Consider the following 25736-nt stretch of genomic DNA (forward strand, 5'->3'; position numbering starts at 1 on the left):
GAAATTCAATTACGAATAAAAATGTTATCACCAAATTTATACAAGTTTACTAATAAAAATAAATTTTTGTAGTTAGAGAACAAAACACTGTTAGCTTAGTTTAAGTGTGTTAATTTTTCATATAAGTTGTATTTTTATGGCGTATTAAGATTTTAATTATTAACTATAGTTCGGGCAAACTTACCCTGGCGCGTCATAACGCTGTGATTAGGACCTGCGTAGCCCTCACAATGCTTCCTGCTTAAGTTTGCCTCAACTACAGAGAGTCACCACCCTCTGCTTGCTCTTGCTACCGTTTTATTTGAAGTACTAGTGGTACCCGCACGGCTTTGCCCGTAATAGAAAATTAAAAAGGTTTTTTGGTTCGCCTGTATATTTACATATAATGTATGGTGAATTTTCTCGCCAATTGGCTTGGTTACGGTTTCACGTAATGATAATTTCGTTTTTTTCTCGTCCATCTAATGAGAATTTTGTTCTTAAAATTGGAATAGAAAAAGAACCACATCGAATTTTCGAAAAATCGCTTCGAGGTGCACACCCCCATGCTACAAACTAACTTTGTGCCAAATTTCATGAAAATCGGCCGAACGGTCTAGGCGCTATGCGCGTCACAGAGATCCTGACAGACTTTCAGCTTTATTATTAGTAAAGATAATATCCCGGCTGTAAAAATGTGCCTCAATGTATGCATTTTGCTTAATATAGTTTTGTAAAAATATGAACTTCGTCAAGTGCACAAAATTAGTTAATGTGAAGTGTATTTACTTCCGAGAGGGGGGGGGGAGGGGGTGCTGCGTCCTGCATATACTTAAGCAAGAAGTTTTTTTTCCCTTATAAATGCATTTCTCTTCCTTTAATCTCAATTTTATTTAAAGTTTTAGCTGGATAGCACCGCGGATCCCCTGGCATGGACTCGCGGACCCCCGGGGGTCAGCGGACCACAGTTTAGAAAACTCTGATATAGATAAAGGTACATAAACATGTCTACATATTTAAAAGTTTTTCTAATAAAAATCACAAAGTGTGCACAGTTGCAGAATTCTCGCACTTCTGCTTATTGCAAAAGACTCTTTTAAGGCTTTTAATATAATGGAACGATGCAATATCCTTTGTTATTTTCTATTGAAGTAAAATATCCGTGAACGCGTTAGAGTTTGATGAATATCCATAACACCTTTGTTTCATTAACAAAAGCGACTTTATACCTTGGGCCCTTCACGGCACTCCTAGGCTCTCAATGTGAGGTACCCAAGGTGCAACGGCACCCACTTTGGATATCGCTGGAATAGCACACTACTGCGGAAACTGCAGGAAAACTTACTTGGAGAGTTTTGAATGATATTTATAACAGATCCCGGGACAAAGCTCACTTTAACTGAGATTTATTTTACACTAGCGATACCTGTACGGCTTTGCCCGTAGTAGATAATTTAAAGGTCATTTGGTTCGCCTGTATATTTACAAATAATGGATGATGAATTTCTCGCCAATTTGCCATGTTCACTTGCTCGCACATGTTACGGTATCACGTTATGATAATTTGGAAATTTACTCGCCCACGTTATAATAATTTGCTCGGTAAAATGTTCTTAAAATTGAAATGGAAAAAGAACAAAATCGAATTTTCGAAAAATTGCTTCGAGGTGCACACCCCCATGCTATAAACTAATTATGTGCCAAATTTCGTAAAAATTGGCCGAACGGTTTAGGCGCTATTCGCGTCACAGAGAGACATCTGAACAGATATCCGGACAAACTTTGAGCTTTATTATCAGTAAAGAAGATCGCTTAAAGACCCTTGAAACTCAAACTCAGGGAAGACAATGTTTGTTTGAATACTGTTCAATGCTCATTGCTCACAAAATGTCTCTTCGTCACCTCCTAAATGTCATTAGAGACAAAACCTGATTGCACATTGTGAGCAAGAGTATCTGATTACACCTCAGAAAACTCCTACAATAGCAGCTCTAACTCCCTTTTTCAAGAACACAGACCTTGAAGACAAAAGTGTTACACCAAGTTACACGACCACGCCTTGTCACGTGATACTTATCCCGCCTTCGGTTTGAAATCATCTTCCTTGTTTTTTTGACGTAGGTAAGGACAATGACGTCATTTTGTCCGAAAAAAGAAATCTTGGAATGTTTCTTTTTTTTTCCTCACGTGCCTATATTAAGTATGTTGGAATTCTGAATCATCGATAAGCCAGAATACTTGTTGAAAAGTTTAAAGTGTCAGTCGGCTTTTACTAAAAACGCTAAAAAAGTCATTCACACGCTGAATCTTCGGATTTACCGAGCCGGGGGGGGGGGGGGGGGCAAATCTTGCAACTTCCTCCCTTGCTCATCTTCCTTCAAGTTTTCATATCGAGTTTCAGCAAAAAAAAAAAAAAAAAAAAAACATGGAAATAGAGCGAATTTACCACCCGCCCCCCACCCCCAGGAAGTTCCCGCCATGGGCTAGGCCCCGGTTTGCTCCCCCCCCCCCAGATACGGCTCAATCATATTTATTAGATCACTGGATTTATCCAGATTCTGAAACTGTCTGCAGGATGTATTAGTAGCGGTTGTAGCAAAAGGGTTAAAACTGTTATCAAGTTTTTCCCATGGTTTTTTATTCTACTGTATTTAATTTTGCATGCTTGTTTTCTTTTCATGATATGAATTAGTCTGGTTGTATCTTAAATTCAAATATTTATTTCAGGTGTAAATTTTTGTATTGATAGTCGGACATCTGAAAATAACCTGATATAAGGATAATCAACCAGGTATGTACTGAATATTGCTTTAATACAGCATACTGACACAGTTCTAATATGTATATAAAATATACCATATGAACAATGAGAAGCAAAGGGATGTAAGTGGCAAATTTAAAATTTGGCGATAACCAGTACTGTCTGACCACGGATTGTATGGAAAGGCAAAACATCCGTTTTACAGCCGGAAATGAACGAATCTATAATTTTTTAGGGATGTAAGCTTTTGCAGAAGCAGAGTCTCATTCAAATGAGAGCGGAATACGCGCATCAAATTTTTACTTTCCCCCCTCATTCAGATAGATTCGTCTTATCTGAACGTTTGCCAATTCCTTACAATCCGTGGTTGGACAGTACAAATAGTAGGTGAACCTCTCCTCTGTGTTGGGGCAAAATACTAGTCGCCCTGGTAGGTGCTGCTGTACAGCATGATTTAGAAAACATTCTATGAAAGCCTACCTAAAAGGTTATTTCGAACGTGTTTTACCCTAAACTTGAAAATGTCCACTTAATCCCTTTGCTCCTCACTGCTTCATATAGGCTTTGCAACGTTTTAACCGAGCGTTCTGATGAGGTTCACTATCTTCTCGGTAAGGCGCGTTTCCATGGGCACTTTCGACCCCGGAAAAAACCTGCTTTTCACCGCATTCCGGTTATTTGTGGGGTATATGTGGAAATTTTCTCCTCTTGCTTCCTTCTGGAGTATGTTTACCCAAACAAGTTCGTCTACTTGCTAGGTATAGCCGCTAAGGATGCTGGGTAAAAACCTCTTTCTCTGGTATAATAGGAAACCTCTTTTTACATCTAAACGGGGAATTTTTCAACCAGTTTTTTTTTTCGGAGCCGGAGCGGTTGTTTACGAGGTAGAAAAGTGTGTTGTAAATGCGGCTTGTGTGTAAATATGTAGGTACCTTTTTTCTTTTCAAAATCTGCTTCCGAAGCGCTTTCTTTTTACCCGACTGCGCGTGCGCGACTCAGAGGAGGGTAATGTGTTTGAGTTTATGTGTGTATGTTTGTTCCTATGTGACGTTCTAGAGGCTAAACGTCTTGGCCAATTTTGATGATTCTTACGTCAATCGATTTGTCTTAACCTTGGGAGTGTCACTAAACACATGACAGTAATCAAAAATCACCATATCAACAACCAGTCGCCATTTTGTCAGATCTGATCGTGTTGCACGCTAACTGCGTGCGACAAATGCAGGTAGCATTTTCACTGCCTGAATTTTTTCTTTAATAAGTCTGAGTTTTACGACGTGCACTTTCTTGACGGGCTTTTTTAGTTTTGCGAGAAAGATTTGACTGACGGGGGGGGGGGGGGGGGGGAGCGTTTCGGAGTTCGCGTCAATATGAGTTATACAAGCAGTTTTTAGCTGTGCTGTGGATGACTTAAGTTCGCGCATTTTTGCTAAAGGTCAAGCACATGTAGCTTTAAGCCGAATTCGGTCCCTAAAGGGACTAATAATGAATAATCAGTAGTATAGATCACCGCAAGTTACTTAATAAACCTCACGATATATGCTCCCTCAATGAAATGACAAGATTGCGAAATTCACCGTCTTATAACCGTAATGCAAAATTATGAGAGACTGGTTTTCTTGCTTACATTACTAATAAATAAAATGAGTTTCTAAAAATTAGGATTAAAAAAACGGGTGCTCACCCCTAAGGGTAAGGGCGCACCACCCCTCTAAATATTGCGAAGACCCCCCCCCTAAAAATGAGAAAAATACCTGTCAACCCCTCCCCCGGCAAAAAATTTCAATGGCGCAGTCTGCACCATGACTTCCTCAAGATGGGCACCCCTGAAATAAAGAAAAACCTATTACCCAGAAGGGTAGCTAGTTAAAAACCTTAAACAATAATAATAAATAAAACATTTAAACAAACGAATGAATTCAATTTAGTAGAAATATTATACAAGGATCATTCGTTGAAAAATTATCATTACTTTTTTTTTTTGGGGGGGGGGGGAGTTGAACAATCCAGTGGACGGTTAGGGACCCTGCTGATTTTTTGCGGAAGGGGGGTGGGAATACATGGATCCGGGCCTGAATCTAACCTGGCTCTGGCTAACCACCCTTGCGGTTGCAATTATTTTATTTATTTTGCACTTACCGCCGAATTCTACCAATCGTATGCCACCTGTTCACTATTTTTCCCTCATCTTCTGACCTTCTGAAAAGAAGAGGACGACAGAAACAGGTTTCTCAACCGAGTAGGCAAATGATCTTCGGAGAAGAAAAAATAATAACAAGTAAAAAACCAAACCAGTTTCTCATCACGTTAAATACTTTCGAAATCGCATCCCAGCTTTCGTTTTTATGTATGCAGTAATGTAGCTTCATTTTTCAAGTTCATCTGCTGATGGGTGGGAATACCTGTATGCCGTTTTCTAAGCTGATTTCCCCGTTTAGGTAATTGGATTATACATAATATGTTCATTACAGTGTTTGAAGAAAGGGTTCGTTATTTAACTCCTTATAAAGAAAGAGAGGTGGTTAAATCAGCGGTATTCTGTCCAGGGTTGCCAGATTTAAAAACAGTAAATACGGGACAGGCTTCTAAAAGTGAAAAGGGGGGGGGGGGGAATATTTTTGAGATTGAGTGCAATTACTGGTTACGGTGTATTTTTAAGGAGTGATAAACAACAATGTTTTTATAGCTTTCCGAAGATTCCTCTCAGTATGTTTATGGTTGAGCACAATTTTGGAGGAACTAGATCTCTATATCTCAGAGAAGAAAGCAAGCAATAGAACGATGCTCAGTGTACAACAGAGCGACGTTGGTAGGAAAGGGGTGCTAACTAGTTTTTTACTTTTGTTTGCTATAAGAGAAACAGTGCAATCGAAAAATTTTCAAGTAAAATGTGACTACTTCATCAAAAATAGTGATGGAAGGAATCATGGAGCAAAAATTATTTTTTAATTCCACACCAGCCAATGTGGAAATCTGAATGAGTAAGCCTCATGGTCTGCCGCCAAAAGAAAAACATCTAACCAAATAAAAACGATAATAATGTTTGCATTTGCTGCCAAATTATTTTCTTTTTGCTCGTTTTTTTTCACTTGTTTTGTAAAATACTGTTATTAGCCAGAATACGGGACTTTAGTCGTCCCGTATGGATGTTCCCCGGGATGCGGGACAATTTTTCAAAATACGGGACTGTCCCTTGAAATCCGGGACGTCTGGCAACCCTGATTCTGTCATCGAAAAGCAGATCTACAGATACAATTAAAGTCAGAACAATCATTATTGAATTATGACAGGAATTTGTAATTCGTTTTTCAAATCAGGACCATATTTTTCGTGGAATTGTTTTGCAGTGCTGTAGGAGAGAGCAGTAAGAATTTTTTTTCACGGACGTTCGTTTCTCTCTCTCACACTCTTGTGTTCAGCTCCTAATAATCGTTAAATATTTATCTTTCGAAAAGTGCTTTACTTCGCTTTTATACTAAAATATATTACTAAATGTACACAATATAACAAATACGAACACATTCGAAAAATATGGAGATAGACCACTTGTACCATGAACGCCACGACTGACATTAACCCATTGCAATACAATGACGTCTTGAAGATGTCAAAAAGTGTGTAATGGTGCCTGAAATAAGTACTACGCGGATATACAGAGTCTACGATGGTACATGAAATTAATAACATCTCCCAAAACTTCATTGAATGTCGAGGGATGCAAGTTACTGGTTACTGCATAATAATCGTAGCTTTAAGTGATTTTATAAATGCCATGTAGGGTTAATGCGACAAATTGAAATAAGGAAAGTTATTCAAGATTGGACAATGGCCATATTGGCCGAACTATAAGTCCCTTGATTTATTCCAAAATAATATTTTATGCAAGGGAAGATCCAGACATTTTTCAAGGAAGAGGCAGTTGATTTTTTAGCTTACCTCTTTTACTACGTATGACTTATAAATGCTTGGGGTGGGGGGGGGGGGTGCAGATAATTTTTATTTTAGATAACTGAAATGTGGAGATTTATCCAAGGTTGTCATGAAACATATTCCTTTCCTTTTCCGTTAAAGAGGTATTCTGAATTTGCGTTTTAAAACTTCACTTTCGTAATTATTCCGGAAGAATGTTTCTGAACCCCTTCTTCCTAGCATCATCGAAGGTCGTCTAAAACTTCGTTTTGAACTTCAGTTTCGAAAAAATACCCCAGGGGAAATCAATAAACCCATTCCTTCCCCTAAGGTGTCTATATTGCATCTTTAAGTTTCCGGGAGGGAGATTCGAACCCCATTATTTTCCCTAACGTTATCAAATATATCCTATCCTACACTTGCGGTTAGGAAAATATTACCGGTACAGAGGTTCCCTTAAGAGAGGGGTGATTGCCCCCATGTCCATCACCACTTTCTTGTCTTTGCCTTGATGCATTGCAAAAGGAATTCTGTAACTGTTCTCCACAAATGGAATATATTGTCTTTTAGTAGATTTATTACTTGCAACTCAAAATATGCACAAAACTCGAATGCTGGTATGTAAAGTTTGATTTCTTCACTTTCATGCAATTCGAGCCGTACAGGTTTCGGATTCTGTCTCACCATAACTTTTCATGTGAAGAACGACGTTTTCTGCTCGTCTTTACCAATTTTTATTCTATCACGCTGTCGGGACTTTTCTTTGTTCCAACATTACCATCGTGACGAAGAGATCGTCCTCTGTGCTCACAGCGCTGTATTCCATACGTTCCAGCAATGTGATCTAGTCACGTTTTGCCCTATAAGAGCGGACATTTTCCGATCTTCTCCTTTTCTTTTTTTTTCCCCGAAAATGGATTCGTAGCTTTTCTCTTCAGGGTCATTTTTCTTCCTGTATCATGATGTGGAAGTTCAGTTATCGCGTACTGTACGTTGTCCGTTTGGCGAACTGGTTTCAGTCGGTTTTTCGCCGCTTGATTCGTTTTGTTGAAAAATACATATTTGCGGTGTATTCTTTATATTTAATAGGGGAGGGGGCGGGGGTTGATTTTGTACTTTTTTTTAAAATCTCGCTTACTTACGTGCCAATTGTTTTGTTCCGTAGCTCTCATGAACATCAAATTCCCTGGTGATTATTGCACATGTCGGCGATGGTTCTAATTATCATTGCCAAATGAATCAAGAAGCTAGTTTCTCTTGGTACATCCATTCTAAAACCGCCTTAATTATTTTATTTCATGTTTTGGCTTTTTATTAAGTTCTTTACATTGTTGATTTCACGACCTGTGGAGATTCTCAGAAATTATGTAAAAAAAAAAATCTCTAATTAGTCTTCTGAGTAAAAATATCAAGAACGTTCTAAAATCCAGGAAATCTTTGCTCTAAGGACTGAGACTATCACAATCTTATGAAAAAGATTCGTGGTTGTTTTGTACATAGTGTTAATAATTTCTAAAAGTTCAGCTGGGTAGCTTGGTGGATTGGCGTTGCGTTGACCTTCTGCGCCCTGTTGAAACCCACCTCCAGGCGACAGATTTTCAAAGTGCAGAAAATTGTCACATGATTTTGCAGCATGGTAAAGATCCCTTGAGTGTCGTGTCTATTTGGCTTCAGACATTTTCGTCTACATTAAAGTCCTAGTGTAATTTCCCACCCAAGAGAGCTGAGGTGCCTCCATCTGGTGGGTAACTAAGCGTCGAAATTCTGGAGTTATCAGCTACCCACCGTTAGAGGGACCGCATGAAGGAATGTATACCAAATGCCCAAATGGGATCGCACCAATCCTGCAAATGACGAAGGTCCTACGCAATCCATTACAAAAAAAAATGTCGATATATATAAATGTATGTATATATATTTATATATAATATTAGAGAATGGCAAAATTAGTCTGTGTGAAGTAGTTTTACAGTCAGTTACCGCCCCGAACGTAAATTTTGGAGCAAGAGGGGGGGGGGGGGGGGGATTTTAAATTTTTATCTATTTAAAATAAAACCAAAGCAAAAATTAAATGAACGGTTGCTTTAATTTCTAAATTTATCAATGAGTTCGGCTGTGGTAAATTTGTCTCTGAGTTTGAAAGTGTATTTATTATACATCTTCTTTGGAAGTTCATTGAAAAAAGAAAGTAATTAGTGTTTAGTAATACCACTAGTAGTTAATATCGCTATGATTTTAGAATTACATTTCTTCCAAAATCTAGGGGTGTGGAGTGATGGACCAATCCTCTAATTGCGCAAGTGATGGGCTTGCCCAGGGGGGCCCCGAACTTAAAACTTTGGGTCGACGGAAACTCTCAAATTGTCGAATAAAACTCAAAATTTCGCCGAATGATGATAATTCTACCGCATGGAACTTCAAATTGTCGACGAATGATGATATTTTTGCCGAATCGTCGGAAAAATTTGCTGAATAAGAAAAATTTTGGGAGGTCACACTCTTGGTGACATCCCAACGGGACTCCCCTGAGCCTGCTCCCCTTTCATGTTGAGCTGGATACGCCCTTGTACTGTATCAACACATGAGATCATGTACAATATACTCAACCAATGAAGCTATGGAAAGCGGTTAATGTTGGTGACTTTTTTTAAACAATTTCTTAGAGATTCATAACAATTACTTCTCTTAACTCCAAAACGAATATCTTGAACTGCATTAATCTTAACAAACCACATCATCGATTACGCGCAAAATGAGCTTCATTTGTCTTGCCAAATTACGAATCCTTTTCGGAATGTTATCTTCATGCTAATAAGTTGTTCATTTTCTCCAGTAGAAGCATATCTCCATTGTTTATCTCTCATTAAGTAGAGCTCATGCATTGACAAAGTCATTGACAAAGCGATGTTCATCTCAAACAATAAAGGAGTGGTTGGTATCGGAGGATATCTCTTGATCAAACAAGTCAACTGAAATTTGTCATTCATGTCCTTGATAAAAACATAGTGTAATTTAGTAAAGGTCAAATTATTGAAATAAGTTGCAAAGTATTGAAATAAATGGACAGTGTGATTGAGACTAGTGGAGCAATTCATTGGGGAACAGCGATTTGGCCGTCTTAGATCTGCGATTTCTTTTGCGGCCTCTTAGTCCAAAATTATCTCAGCTTGATGTATCACTTTGTTTCTGAGCTACATAAGGCTCAGAGTGACCAGTTCAGAAAACTATTTTTAAAAAAATATAAATAAAAGATTTAAAGGGTGCAAAAAAAAAAAAAAAAAAAAAAAAAAAAAAAAAAAGCAACAATTGCACACATCACGTAAACAATTAAAAACGAGCTAATGTGTGCATCACATGACTTCCGTTTACTCCAATTTAATGTCATTTTCTAATTATTGGCAGTTTTAATATGATTCAATAGTTTACTCTCTAAATATCACCAACAGTGGCCAAATTGAAACCAGACTAAAAAAAAACCCGCCAAATTTGTCGCCAAGTTGGCGACCGAAAGACTGGCGATATATCGCCAAGTGTCCGCCAAATTATAGCACCACGTGAGTTTACATCGAAACTAACAATGATTTCGCCCCCCCCCCAAAAGGGGCAAAAGACCCCCTTTGAAGCATACGAATGCAACCAAAAAGGAAGGTGCACAACTAGACCCCACTAAGAGTCTAAGTACCAAATTTCACCTTTCTAGGAGATTCCGTTCTTGAGTTATGCGACATACATACACACACATACATACGTACATACAGACGTCACGAGAAAACTCGTTGTAATTAACGCGGGGATCGTCAAAATGGATATTTCGGGTGTCTGTACGTTCCTAGGCACATATCCACGTGTAGTCAGGTTAAAAAAAAAAAAAAATTAACATTCATTGGGGGGTGAGCAAAATGGAAATTAAGGCCGATTTTTGGTGGTGAACATTTTTTCGCGAATACAATACTTCATTTTTTGTAAAAGGAAGTAAAAATGTGTTGCTGATTAACACGGAATTATTATTTTTTTTTTTTGCCATGGCAATGAATTTAATTGACATCTGTCTCAAATAATGGTAGCAATATTTTTGAAAAAAAAACAATTTAAGTTTTGAAAGGGTTATGACAGTGTGTCAGCCACCGAGCTGACACACACAGGGCTTCCTGTAATACTCGCTGCCCGGGGAAAGTGGTAGCATTTTCACCATAAGGTGTAGAGGAAAAAACCTAACTTGACTTGAAAAAAAATGTTTGAAATCGGCATGTCTACTTTACTCTAAAACAACTCAAAACTCTAAATCAACTGAAACTTTGTTAAAAATGGCTGCCCTTCGTTATCAGTGTAACACTTGTTTCAGATACACATCACATCATTAACGTGTTGTCAGGGATGCCACAATGGGAGGTCACGGGAAGGCACCGTGACCTCGCAAAAATTTCCTTATTCGGCAAATTTGTCTGACGATTCGGCAAAATTGTCATAAATCGGCAAAATTTGGAGCTCCATTCGGCAAAGTTTAGAGCTCCATTCGGCATAATCATCATCATTCGACGAAATTTGAACTTCTATTTGGAAAAATTATCATAATTCGGCACAATTTGGAGTTATTCGGCAAATTGAACATTAACGCCCTCCCAAAAATTTGAGTGCGGGGCGTTCCTGCGTATTGTATAAAGCAAATTACTTTCTAAAATATTCACTACGTAATCTCCTCAGTCAACAGCCTCTTGAAATAAGCGAAACAAATAATTTTGTGCGTTTATTCAATTTCATATTTTTTAGCTTTTCCCCTAACAAGATGTCAACAACCCAGTCGGCAATTTCAACAAACCAAATAAAGCAGTATTACTACTTGAAGGTGTCCTGCATTCTTGTCTGTGTAATTTTGGTGACAGTTTTCGTTTTGTAAGTTAACATTTAATTATTATTTCAAAATATCTTGGGAGATGAATCACTGTTGAGAAAATTGTATTAATATTTACAAAAAAATTGAGAGGGGGGGGGGGGTCGCATCACTCGCGCTCAGAGTTCATTTTTAATTTGCTCAATCAACCAATGGCTTAAGTTCCAAAATATATTGAGAAATATTAAGTTTCCAAAACGTACGCGCTTCGTGGTCTGATACATAAACATGCACATAGATTTGACAGTATGGATATTAGGGTAGGCCGAAAATAGGAAATTTTTGCTAAGCAAATTCTAATAGCAAACAAAAGTTGCGTATTGCCATCCTAAACATGGGAAAAATAATTTTAAAAAATTAATATTTTTGTCTTCAGATCGCGCATTGGCAGCAAAGTTTGAAAAAAAAGGTAAAAAATGGTCAATTTTCAAATATTTTTATAAAAATCCCAATGCTCAAAATTTTTGTTCTAATCCCTTTTAAATGCTTCCTTTTAATAATTTTTTTTCTATCTTTTAAAATATTTACATTTCTTTGCAGTTTTTAGTTCGCGCAGAAGCCGCTAAGTTACGTGAAATCAACCAAAAATTGACGTTTTTAGCTTATTCTGTATATTGCAGTATTTCTTCTTTTAGATCCCAGTTATATAATTTTTTACAGTAGATGGGCACGATACAGCTCTGATGCAACTGCAATTATATTAAGTTTCATTAACAACTCAGAACCTACCCCAAGTTGGTGGTTGCACTTTGTGTTCCACTCCGCAGTTTCCAAGAAGAATGGTTATTTGACAAGACTTATACATTTGTAATATAACTTACAATCATAGTAACTACTTGGTTTTAAACAAGTTTCTACGTTTCCCTCAAGGTTCGAAGCTGAACTTGTGACTCAATTTTTGCATTAAGGATCGCGAGCATAAACATTTTCACATTAATCCATAGTTTGTCCCATCCCAAAACACCTTAACTACAGACTCACTCACCAGTTTAATAACCCATTCCACAGCCGAAGTGTAAAAAAGGAACATTTACTGATGTATGGGTAAATAATCAACTGTTTTTGTAAAATTAAATATTATTAACTTAGAACTCGAAGTTTTGAAAACTGACGTAAAAAACGAGCAAAAGTATTTGATGGATATTGTTAATGTAATACAGATAGGAAAATGTGACTTAGATCTCGCTCCCCCCCCCCCCCGGGAAGTTTTAGTCATTACTTTTGATAACGGTGCGCTAACGGAGTGCTGGGGCTGTATAATATTTAAACTAAACTACTAGTGGAATGAAGGCACTCGTAAATAATATCTCTAAAAATTATGCTTCTATGGTTTGATATAATTAAAAGTTTGAAGAAAAGAACGAACTTCCGTGAAACACGGACCTGTACACTTATTTAGAGTTACAAAATCTACAAGTCAGATGCGTGATAATCTTCCAAACATCGTGAATCTGGTTCGTGAATCTGGATTCAAAGAAATGCTTACTTTGTTATTTTTGAGAAATTGTTATTGGTCATGGCAATGCACTAAAGAGGAAATATAAAGGAATTCGATTACAGTAAGGTATCTATGCAACGCAAAAGACTACTAATCAAGAAACACTTCTATAGCAATAAGAGAATTTCTTCCATCAATATTAAGATTTGAAGCTCCGAACTACAACTACACACGTTGACAGGTCAACGTGTTTACTTCCCCTGCTTCAGTGATGATGTGAAAAAATTATATTTTATCATTTCTAGAAACTATACATTTGCTTAAGTATGTATTCTTACAATTCCCATATCACAAACGGACAGTGGAATGAATTGTGGAACTGTTCAGTGAATCTGCAGAAATTCATTTGAGGTATTAGACAGAAGAGATGGATTTATATGAAAACCTTTATATTTTTAAAACATCACTAGCCAAAACTGAGTCGTAAGTCCAGCTTCACACCTTGATCGAAACATAGAAACTTGTTTAAAACCATATAGTTATTATGAAAGTTACTTTACAAATGTATAAGTCTTGTCAATAAGTTCAGTCTTCTTGGGAATTGCAGGGTGGAGTACAAAGGTGCAACCACCTACTTGGGTAGGGTTCTAGGTTGATAATCCAACACAATATAATTGCAGTTCCAGCAAAGAGCTGTATGGTGCACATTTGCTGTAAAAAAAAATACACAACTGAAATCTAAAAGAATAAATACTGCAATATACAAAACAAGCTAAAAACGTCGATTTTTGGTTGATTTCACGTAACTTTGCGACTTATGCACGAACTAAAAACTGTAAGGGAATGTACATATTTTCAAATATGTATTAAGACTATTAAAAGGAAGCATTTAAACGGGATTAGATTTTTTTTTTAAACATTTGGATTTTTATAAAAATATTTGAAAATTGACCATTTTTTACCTTTTTTCAAACTTTGCTGCCCATGCGCGATCTGAAGATATTGTAACGGATTCGGTGCGACTTCCACTTTCTTGAAATGAAGACACAGTTCTTGATAAAAACACAGGAAATTTATTTACACTATGTACAGGAAAGATCTTCAACAACTGCTAAATTATTCATCAGCAATTAAGCAATTATCACACAACACCGTAAACTCAACGTTTACACACGTATTTACTTCCAAATACGAAAACAACACAGCGAAATGCCTCGCTATAAACAGAGCAAATACACACTCTCAGTTCGAAATCCTCAATCGAAACTAAACTGTTTATCCATCGCTAACGCTTATATACACCGAAAAGAATTTTCCACAACATTCTTACCTCTTCGCGAAATGCGTAGACTGTTATCAAATTTTATCAATGAACAAAAAGGAAATAAGGGGTTGTATACTTTAGCCATATGAAAAGGGGTTGTATATTCATTACGGGAAACTATTTACAGGTTACGTTCCTACAATAATTACTATTTACAGAATTTGTAACATTGCCCCCTTCCTAAGGACTGCACGTCCCGGGCAGTACAATCCCCAGAAAGGGTGCCAAACTTCTATCACAAGTTTACAAATATACACATTAATTAATAACTAACAGATACAGAAAACAAAATAATAACAAGAAATATTACTAAACATTAAAAGCAAAAATTATCTACAACTTTTATGTTATCAACCATGGTTGTTTACGTAATACTCATGAACTATGGCCATAGTATGGGGCTAACCGATCATAATGTACAACCCTAGGTTTTGCATTAGGTGATTTTTCGATCCTCACTACGACGTCATTCAGTCGGTTAAGGACTTTGTAGGGTCCATCCCAATGCGACTGCAATTTGGGTGAAAGACCTTTCCGTCGGATGGGATTCCATAACCAAACCTTGTCGCCTTCGTTGAATTCATGTCCAGTAGACCTTGTGTCGTATCGGGTCTTCATCTTCTCCGCCGCGATGTTGATTCGCTCTCGTGCGAAGTTATGAGCGTCTTCCAACCGGGCCTGGAGATCCTGGATGTACTCCTCAGTCGATGCAGGCGCATCCGGAGGACGACCGAAGACGAGATCACAAGGTAGCCGATGCTCTCGTCCGAAGAGCATCTGAGATGGGGCATATCCGGTAGTCTCGTGGACAGCACTGCGGTAGGCCAGCAGGAACAAAGGTAGCTTCTTGTCCCAATCCTGTTGATTTCTGGAGACCATAAGTGAGAGATTATTCAGGATTGTGCGGTTAAATCTCTCCACCATGCCGTCCGATTGTGGGTGTAGTGGTGTTGTCCTAGTTTTCTCAATTCCGAAAATTTGACATAGGCCCTTAAACACAGCAGAGATGAAATTCCTCCCTTGATCGGAATGAATCTGCAAAGGTGTTCCATATCTCGAGATCCAGTGTTGGACTAGAGTCTCTGCTACGGTGGTAGCTTCTTGATCTGGAATGGGATACGCTTCGGGCCATTTGGTGAAGTAGTCGATGGAAACAGGAATGTACTTGTTCCCATCAGCAGTTCTTGGTAGAGGACCCAGGATGTCGATCCCAATTCGTTCGAAAGGAGCTCCAACGTTGTACAGATGTAGCTTCCCTCTGCTTCTCTTCTTCGGTCCTTTACGAGCAGCACAGGCGTCACAAGAATGGCACCACTTCTCCACGTCATCCTTCGCCTTGCTCCAGAAGAAGCGCTCCCGAACTTTATTGAGGGTTTTCAAGACACCAAAATGTCCTCCAGTCGCACTACTATGTATTTCTTTCAGAACAGCTGAAATCCTTGATCGGGGAAGTAGTAACTGCCACCTAGATGTTTTGCCGTCATCAGATTCCCATTTTCGGTACAGTACGCCGTTCCGTAAATGAAGTGAGTTCCATAAAGCCCAGTATCTTTTTGTTGCAGGAGTGAAGGTGGAAACGTCCTGCCAGCTAGGGCGTCGACTGTCACTTTCCATGAACTCCAAAATTGGTTTTATGTCGGGGTCTTCAAGTTGATCTTTTCGAACTTGGTCATCACTCCATGGATCAGGTTCTGATGAAGTTGGAGTCACTGTCACCTGATAGGAAGTAGGGCTAGTCGTTCCATACTGTTTCTCGATTCGGGAACAATAATTGCAGTTCTCAGGACAGGGTCTCCTTGATAAAGCGTCTGCATTACCGTGAGACAACCCTTTTCGGTGCTTGATCTCCATGTCATATTCCTGGAGCCGCTGTATCCACCTGGCTATCTGGCCTTCCGGATTTTTGAAGTTCAAAAGCCAAGTTAACGAGGCATGATTTATCCGAAGCAGAAATTTTCGGCCGTAGAGGTAATGATGGAAGTGTTCTACAGCTTTCACTATGGCCAGTAACTCCTTTCTGGTGACGCAGTAGTTTCGCTCCGACTTTGATAAGCATTTGCTCCAGTAAGCGATGACATGTTCATTTCCGTCAATTTCTTGGGATAAAACAGCTCCGATGCCCTCGTTGCTCGCATCAGTGTCCAAGATGAAGGATTTTTCAGGCTGAGGATAGGCGTTGATGTTAAAGCCTCCTTCAGTCGTAGAAATGCATCTTCGCATTCTTTTGACCATTCAAACTTTTGCTTGCTCTCCGTCAGCTTATGCAAAGGTCGTGCAATGTTGGAAAAACCCTTCACAAACTTCCTGTAGTACGTGCAGAGCCCCAGGAAACTTCGCAGCTGATGGATGTTTTCGGGACGACTCCAACCCTTGACCGCAAACACCTTCTCTGGATCGGTTTGTACACCCTCGGAAGAGATGATGTGACCAAGGTAGTTCACTTCCCGGCGGAACAAATTACATTTGGACGGGCTTAACTTCAGATTGACTTCCTTAAGCTTTTGCAGCACCTTCCTAAGATTTGCCAGATGTTCTTCGAAGCTGCGTCCCACGATGATGATATCGTCTAAGTAGACCAGACAGGATTCGTAAGAAAGTCCTCTTAACACTGTCTCCATAAGACGCTCGAACGTAGCTGGTGCATTGCAGAGGCCGAAGGGCATCACTTTAAACTGCCATAAGCCTTATCCAGTTGTAAATGCTGTCTTTTCTCGGTCATCAGGGTGTATTTCAACCTGCCAGTAGCCGCTCTTCAAGTCCAGGGTCGAAAACCACTTGTGTCCGGAAAGAGTGTCCAAGGTGTCGTCTATCCGTGGAAGAGGGTAACTGTCTTTCTTGGTGATTTCATTCAGCCGCCGGTAATCGACACAAAATCTAGTGGAGCCGTCTTTCTTTCGGACCAAGACGATGGGAGAGGCCCAAGGACTGGACGAGGGTTCGATGACATCATTCTCCTGCATTTCTTTCAGGAGGGTCTCAACCTCTTCCTTTTTGGCAAACGGTAGTCGTCTTGGATGCTGTTTAATAGGGGGGTGTTCTCCAGTATAGATCCTATGCTGCGTTAAATTCGTCCGGCCCACATCCTCCGATGTAGATGAAAACAGATGCTTGAAGTCGTCCACCAATTGTTCCGCAGCAGTTCTTTGATCATTCGATAACGGCGCACTCCCAATTAACTTTGATGTCAAGGACTCAGAAGACACCGTCGCAGGGGAATTGATTCTTCTAATGATGCAGTTTACTGGAGTACAAGTTGCCAACACTTCACCTTTTCGGATATTCCTTGGCCTTTCACTCACGTTGGCGACTCTCACAGGAATTACATCCATAGAAAGGTCCACAAGCGTAGATGCTACCAGCACTCCTTTTAGGTAATTGTTTAGGTTGGGGTATTCAATGAGTCCAAATCGAAAACTATTGCTTTCTTCAATGGAGCCAGGTATTAATGATTCCGACCTTGAGGGAATCGATAAATCTGTTTGGGCTATTATTTGATGAGCGGATTTTACATCACTTTCTGCGGGGAAAACGGCTATGTCTTCTCTTATCGAGTGCAGCTCATTAGTCTTGAAGTCAAGGTTGAAGTCATATTTCTTTAAAAAGTCCAATCCGAGAATGAAGGGGTCTGTGATAGCAGCAACTAATGCCGTATGATGGTAAGTGGCGTTTCCAAATACAATTTCTAAGTTTACTTTACCTTCAATCTCGATCTTGTCACCTGTCACAGTTTGGAGGGTAACGCAGGGCGGCGTCCACAGAATGTTGAGTCCAAATTGACGAGCCACATCTGTTCTAATGATTGTAACATTGGCTCCAGTGTCAATAATCAGTTCGCAGGGAAACCCGTTTACATATGCGTAAACAAACAGTCCATTACTGCCGCCACTCGTCGATGAAATTTGGAAAACTTTAAGATGGGGCTCATTCCAAGTTGGCGACCTCCGCCCCGCGAGATTGCCATGGCTTAGTTTTCCTGGACCTGCGAGGGAGAGGTGCTCTTCCCTCTGGTTTCTTGGCGAGCTTCGCAGTTTCTTCGTAAGTGACCCTCGCCGCCACATTTCCAGCACTTAAGTGATTGTCCATTTTGGTACTTGGGAGCCGAAGTCCTTTTGAGGATTCCTGCAATTTCTTTTATTTGCTTTTCCAGTTCAGCAAAGCGTGACGAAACCGGATCAGGCTCATCAGCTTTCACGCCGCGGATTGAATGGCGATCCTTGCGGGTTGCTTGCTGGGCGGCCTCCAACTTCATCGCATACACAACAGCAGAATTCAGGTCTTTGACATCCGCCATCCGTAGAGCTTTCTGGATTTCCGGATCTCGAACCCCGTCAATGTAGTAGTTGAGTGCCAGGTTGTCTCGAACGTCCGCAGGACAGTCGCAAAAAGCAAGATGAGACAGTCTCTCGACGTCCGCCGCTAGCTCTTGCAGGGTTTCCCCGCTTTTCTGGAAACGGGACTTCAACTGGAGTCGACTGAAATCTTTCTGGCACTTCTCACCGAAGCGAAGCTCCAACGCAGATGTGAGGGCGGCGAAATCCAGGCGCTGGCTGTCCGGAAGGGTCTGGAGAATGTCCGCTGCGTCACCTCTCAGGGATGCTGCAAGATGACAGGCCTTGGTAGCAGAGTCCCATCCGTTCGCTTCCGCCACTATCATGAATTGAGTTTTGTAGACCTGCCACGAAGTTTTCCCATCAAATGTGGCAAGTTTAATGGACGGTCGAGCAGCCGATGTGGGAGCGCCAAACTGTACAGAGCTGCTTTCCGCGGTCGCCAATCTCCTTTCCACGTACTTAAAGATCTCTTCTTTAAGTAGATGAAATCTTCTATCTTCTTCTTCAAATTTATTTTCTACAGCATTGAATCGGCTTTCAACGGTATCAAATTTTTCTTCAATAGCATCAACTCGATGCTCTATGTCATTAAATTTATTTTCCATCACAGTCTTTACGGAAATAAGGTCGTTTTTAATTTCTTCTTGGTTAGACGTTAAGTCCTTTTTCAGCACCGTTAAATCGCTTTTTAACTGGTCTTGATTTGCCAACATACTTGCAGTCAGATCACTTTTTAATTGTTCTTGATTAGCCGCCATATCATTTTTTAATTGTTCTTGATTAGCCGCCATATCATTTTTTAATTGTTCTTGATTAGCCGCCATATCACTCTTCACAGAGTTGATTGCGTCAAGAAGTTGTTTTAATTGTTCATCCATTGCGCGAGTAATCACCATAAAAATAAAGTCCAAATTCAAAAAGTTTTTATGAAAAAAAATGTCCAAAGTCACACTTACTCCGAGAAAGTCCAGAAGTAGCCCCACGTTGGGCGCCAAATTGTAACGGATTCGGTGCGACTTCCACTTTCTTGAAATGAAGACACAGTTCTTGATAAAAACACAGGAAATTTATTTACACTATGTACAGGAAAGATCTTCAACAACTGCTAAATTATTCATCAGCAATTATCACACAACACCGTAAACTCAACGTTTACACACGTATTTACTTCCAAATACGAAAACAACACAGCGAAATGCCTCGCTATAAACAGAGCAAATACACACTCTCAGTTCGAAATCCTCAATCGAAACTAAACTGTTTATCCATCGCTAACGCTTATATACACGGAAAAGAATTTTCCACAACATTCTTACCTCTTCGCGAAATGCGTAGACCGTTATCAAATTTTATCAATGAACAAAAAGGAAATAAGGGGTTGTATACTTTAGCCATATGAAAAGGGGTTGTGTATTCATTACGGGAAACTATTTACAGGTTACGTTCCTACAATAATTACTATTTACAGAATTTGTAACAATATAAATATTATTATTATTTATTTTTCCCATGTTTAGGATGGCAATACACAACTTTTTTTGCTATTAGAAGTTGCTTCTCGAAAATATCCTTTTTTCGGCCCACCCTAATGGATATATGCAGACATCTTGGTTTGAACAACCATTAACAGCATTGAAATGTGTAGATATCAGGTCTGAGCATACCAATATGCTTCCAATCGAAATTGTCAACAACTGTGAAGCCTGTTTATTATCTGGATTAACTATTAGTGGATATACTTATGAATCGAAGTGATAACTGAAACATCTACTATTGGTCAAAACTTGAAAAAATATTTCTTCAGTATATTTTGTGTAATGTCTAAACAGACGTTTAATCTGTCTGAAATCAAATGCTGAGATTTAGATTTTTTTTTAAATCAAAACTTTAAAAATATAAGTTAGTACTTTCCATAACATTTCTTCATGACAGAATTATCATGGGAGACATCTATTTCGAATCAGGTGTTAAAAAGAGGAGGGGAGCAATTAGATTTTTAATTTCAAACATAAAGGAAAGGAAAAGTTTCTTAAATTTCTTGGTTGTTTAAACCCATAAATCCCTCACAAGGTTAAGGCTTAGTGTCTGTGATTTTAACATTTCGCTCATTCTCTGTTGCTAAATTTCTATCTTTGCATCCAACGGATACGGATATTGTCTTTTTTGACATTATTTAGGGAAAAAGACGTCAGAAACTTCACTAGACCAATATGAGTGTTTAGCAGTACGTTACCGCCCCTTAAGCTGTTCAAGAGTCGAACCGCACCACGCTGCGGACACTCGCTGGTGAGATAAATTTGCTTTTCTACCAATCTATTGGCGCTCTCAGCTTCAATCAGATGACATCTGCGTCCAGCTCAGTTACTCACTAATCCAGATTGATGATATCTGATAGGAAACAAAACTGCAGTCTGTGGATGTGATAACTGGGCTGTCTGGTATATTGCGTACAATATGAGTGTGTATGTACCGATTCGTGACTTCACAACTATAAGCAACCCAGTTGTCAGAGTATAATACAACTTATTGGTTTTGACCCCTATATGTTAGGGTGGTAATCCGAACTTAATCAAAAAAGATTTTCATAAAGATGTCAAAAAGTTCCAATTGTCTTGAATCTTCGAATATTGTGAGTGATGAAACATTCATTGCAGTCAGTTTTCATTGTGTCCTTCTCGTTCATGCGACATCCCACGTTAACTGGTTCTGTATTTGTTGTTGGTTGGGTATAGGAGTATCTTCGAGTTCTTGATGTATCGTTGAAGAAACAGGAACCATCGTACAAATTAACTTTCTTCAGCATTGTCACGCATTTATCGCGTTATATTTTCGAAGTCTTTTCGAAGCTCAAGATTCTTGCATCGACTAATAACAGGTGAAGTAAGTTTCGTTACTGTCTCTTTCATCCATGTAGCCACAGTTGCTTAATAACTGCACAGGTTTTTTTCCTTCCAAAAAAAAAAATTTTTTTTTTTGATTCGAAATGGTACTTTTCGGTTATCAGCCCGTTTCAGATATCGTGAAGCTGTTAATATTAGGTGAAAAATTCGAAGCAGGATAATAGTTACCAAATAACGGTTAATTTTAAGAGAAATCCGAAGTGACAAATTCATATTATGAACCTCTTGTGTTTTATAAAACTTCTCACAAAGTCCCGATAGCTGATAAGTACCGGCAAAAGTGGAAATCTATTCCTGGAAAATAAGTCGTTCTCGTTTCTGCGGAGCAAATCATTCTCAGCTGTCGATGCGTAATCTTTATGGACTCTTAAATTCCCTTGAAATTTTTAACGGTGCGTCACGTACCCAAATAGTTCCATTGAGATATTCGAAGCCAGAAATGGGAAGAGATGACACGTGTAATATCTTTCTTTGTCGTTCTTCGTCATCCACCTGGCTGCCCTTGACATCAGGTTTGTCGAACATTCTTTGCATTGTGTTGTCATCGCAATCGGCTGCAGACATCACCGGCTATTTCTCGGAAAGAATCGAATCTGGCAACGCCCAGAAGCCTTTTCCTTGTTTTAAACTGAGAAATTTATCTTGCCCTTTGAAATAATGATAATGAGTCGTTAATGATCTTCGAGAAGAGTTTCTGTGCAAAAGGTCTTTTAAAATGTTTGGAAGACTATCAAGAATTTCCTTTTGTTTAGAGATAGTACTTGAGAGACGTCAACAAGTTAAAAAAAAGTGGATAAAAAGCTGCACCTGATGTTTCTTAATTGCCGTGATATTTTTCATTGTTTTTCCATTTCACCGCAAACTTAGAAATTCGTAATAGTTTTATTTGAAAGTGATACATCTCCTTTTTCATTTGTAACTCATAAAAAATGCAGAGCTATACTTCCTACCACGTTTAAATTGCGAAGCAATTGAGGGACTGACATGGGGAAGACAGTGAATCACGAAGTAAATTTTAAAGAAAAAAGTCTTGTATGTCAGCTAATGAAGATTTGTACCGTATTTTCTTTGTTACAATCAACAGGTTGCATGTAGCATCTTGTTCTTAAACATTTTTGGTGGCGATTTAGTTTTTACAATTTTACTTATGTAGGTTTGTCTTTCTGACTATTTTTATTTTTGCTCCGCGTCGTAGACTACTGAAAAAAGTTCTGCTGCTGGGAGCTTAAGAACATTGCTTTTTGAACTGTCAAATTTATAACTAAATGAAATTGGATTACTTTGTTTGTTTCATCACCGATTTCGTTCGTATCCCATATGCAAATTGACCGAGCTTTCATATTCTCCGTCTGAATATGTAATCAGCAGTTAATTTGCGTGCAAAATAAACTTGGATTTAATGGAAATTGCACGATTAATTAAGCTCTTAAACATAAGTTGAGTACTCGTCTTTAATCGAAACTTATAATGGATAATATAAAGTCAGGATAATTAACGCATTTGCATGCTGATGATATGATTAATTTTCCTCGCTTTAAAAATGAGTTTGAAGAATTGGATCCTGTGTTAGAATTTGATCACAGTGTAGTAGGGTAGCCGACTTATCCAATATTTTGGTTCTATGAGTAGACTGGAGTCACTGATCTACATGCTAAAAAGAGCGTCGGAGAAACCATACTTGTCGATTGATTTAGGTTTGACTTTTTTAGTTTATAATTGGAAGAGAAGGAAGGCTTTGTGTTAATTTAGATTTATATACAGCTAATTTTTTTTTTTTTTTTTAAGAGGAAAATTTTTCTGATGAACCCTATTTGTATTAGGAAGTCCAATTTTTGTTCTGCTTCATTTTCTCAAAATGCCAAAATCATCCCTGAATGTACTTAATATTAATTACCAGCTACACCAGGCCATTCCTGAACTATCTTGAACTGTCTTAGGACTCAACAGAGGAGACATCTACTCATCGTCTCTCTTTGTCATCGGCACAAAAGTCAATGGTTTATTCGATCTGGTCTAACTCAGGGCTGTAGAAACAAATGACTAAAAAAAAAAAAAAAAAAAGCCAACACTTTATAGCACACAGTGTAAGCAACACTTTCTCAAGTACAGTAAACAGCTTGAAGATCCGGAACGCACTCTGAACCCAAAATGTCAGATAGGTCGGCTTGTCCATTATATCAGTTTTAATGTGTTCCCGAGCTGTGACACGTTCAAACATTATTCAGCTGTTGATAAGAATATCAGTCAAAAATATAATCCTCGTCCCACTCGAATGAGTTGAAGCGATAGAATGCCACACGTGAGATACATTTGCAAGTTCGTCAATAACTGCTTCATTGCGTCTTCAGGTATTTTAACCATGCCGGCGTCCAAGCACATTTCCCTTTTCTTGACGAGTTACTGAGGTGTAACTAAGTGAAAGCTGAGGCCCTTTTTTCGTTGAAAATCCTATATCGCCCCACTAACCCAAACGTCACATTACAATCCATCACGCAGATCTAGAATCCATTGGTCCTGCCATTAGAAGGGATTAATCCTAGTTACCGAGTTATGGAAAGCTACCATTTTCTCCTGGTCACGGCCAAGTGGTTCCTTCGAATTTCTTTTCTTGTAAAGGAATTATTTTTGAATTATGCATGTCTGTGTCAGTGACCTATATCGCATTGTATCCGGATTGGTAGCTTCTTGTGTTTGGATCGTTGCTAGTGAACTCATCAATTTGATCTTGAGTGCGTTCTAGCCACCGTATTGACATAATTTACTTTTGAAGACAAGCGGTCAAAAGAAGATGCGATTGAGTCTGTTATTTTTATCGAACGTTTTTCCTAGTAGTGCCATTTTAGAAATTGATTAAATTGTTGAAAGGGGGGTGACTGAGGGCTGTTTTTGATAACCAACGCTACTGAATTTGAATTTTGTTTATTTTCTTTACAATTGCTTTTTTGCATGAACTTCTATTGACTTTGCTGTTTCAGCTAGTTCCTTTCAAAGAGTATTCCGTTACATTCGTCCTTGTGATTTAAAATTCCAATAATTAGTGACTTCACTAAATTTTGAGTGCTGAAACAGAACAATTCATTTTGGAAAAAGGTAGGATCAGCGAGAACGCACAAGCAGAAAAGAAGTTATACCAAAGACCTCTTTCTTTCGCGTATGTTTTACCCTTAAAAAAATAAATAAATCACCACAAGGTGGTGTATTTATGCTCCTGAAATCCCATTTGCCATTTAGAATAGCGGAAGTCCCCAAAATTAACTTTTCCCTTTCCATGATTGAGTCCTGGACACAATAAATGATAAAGGCAAATTTGATGCAAAATACCGGAAACATTCCATGATAAAAAAAAGAACACTTGCTAATATTAATTATACGGAGCTTTCGACATTTTCTCCAAATGAACAGAAAAAATAATCTTTGAATTAAAAAAGAAAACTATCAAATGACTTTTTTGCCGAAATTCTTCGTCCTCATTTCACGCGTCGTAACTGTTGCCAGCGTAAAATCCGAAATGCCATTGTTATGTAAAAAGCGACAAATATGACGTTTTATTTACTGTGAAGGGCGGGTCTGAGTGTACAATAATGTCTGTCGTACTCGCAACCGTAACCGTTGAACTCGGTCTATGGAGCAGAACTCGTTTTATATTTCCTTTTCACGGGTAGTCCTGCCTGAGTTGTTTTTAAATGCTCTTGAACCTGTTCTAATTGGCGCGTCTCGCTTCTATTGTTTCATTTCGTTCGCTTCTCGTATTGTCTCGCTTGCTGGGGTAGATGTTGTCTACGGTATGTAATGGGGATGTGGTTTTGGTTTTTTTTTCTATCTCCTTTGTTTACCTAGTTTCTTTAACTTATAGGTCATCAACATTTTGCTTTTGTGTTGTGTGCTGCTGGTTCACTGTAATTTGTCGCTACTTCAGTCTTTCCAACATTTGCTCCTTCCCACTCGTTCCGATTTTTCTCACGATTGGAAGCAAACAATGATATGCTTTACAGGTTTTAAAGCGTGTTAATTTTGGATGAAAATGAATTGAGACCTTTCACACACAAAGACTTTTATTTTCCCTAAAGTTATAGTCGAACTTCTTATAACAAGCTCTGGTCTAAGGAGAACTCAGATTTAGCGAAGAAATCAAAAAGATTTGGTTGATACAGTTTTATCGAGCAAACCCGCTTAAAGCGAGCAATATTTTTGTGCTTCCCGCTCACA

The 25736-nt window shown here is 38.7% G+C and overlaps 1 protein-coding gene across 2 annotated transcripts in view; it reads left to right on the forward strand.

Moving 5' to 3' along the window:
- Positions 1 to 25736, forward strand: part of LOC129230595 (CD109 antigen-like) — a 131898-nt gene that overhangs the window by 20990 nt on the left and 85172 nt on the right. The window contains exon 2 of one of the 2 annotated variants that reach the window (XM_054865002.1): positions 2707 to 2770. The exons of the other annotated variant lie outside the window; for it this stretch is intronic. The gene's annotated coding sequence lies outside the window, so the exon portion shown is untranslated. The remainder of the gene's footprint in view (positions 1 to 2706; positions 2771 to 25736) is intronic. 2 annotated transcript variants of the gene reach the window in all.

The sequence above is a fragment of the Uloborus diversus genome, chromosome 9 (assembly GCF_026930045.1).
Source record: "Uloborus diversus isolate 005 chromosome 9, Udiv.v.3.1, whole genome shotgun sequence".
Classification (NCBI taxonomy): Eukaryota; Metazoa; Arthropoda; class Arachnida; order Araneae; family Uloboridae; genus Uloborus; species Uloborus diversus.